Raw genomic sequence first — 369 nt, 5'->3', positions numbered from 1 at the left:
CTGTGCACCCGGGGGGTTCCAGGGTGCTGAGATGGCTGACGTTTTGCTCCGCTCTCGACGGTCACCGCGCAATGCAAGAACAGGCCAAAAACTGGCCAAAACGGCCCAAAAACGGGCCAAAAACTGGCCATTTTTGGCTGCACGAGCGAGCGGCGAGCGGCGGACAGCGAGCGAAGCGAGAGGCAGCACCGTCCCTGCTATACGAAAGCCCCATCCAGCCCTGTGCCACCCGGGGGGTTCCAGGGTGCTGAGATGGCTGACGTTTTGCTCCGCTCTCGACGGTCACCGCGCAATGCAAGAACAGGCCAAAAACTGGCCAAAACGGCCCAAAAACGGGCCAAAACTGGCCATTTTTGGCTGCACGAGCGA

The sequence above is a fragment of the Musa acuminata genome, unplaced genomic scaffold, assembly GCF_036884655.1.
Source record: "Musa acuminata AAA Group cultivar baxijiao unplaced genomic scaffold, Cavendish_Baxijiao_AAA HiC_scaffold_513, whole genome shotgun sequence".
Taxonomy (NCBI): Eukaryota; Viridiplantae; Streptophyta; class Magnoliopsida; order Zingiberales; family Musaceae; genus Musa; species Musa acuminata.
The sequence above is the reverse complement of the archived record's forward strand: the minus strand, read 5'-3'. Positions refer to the sequence as shown.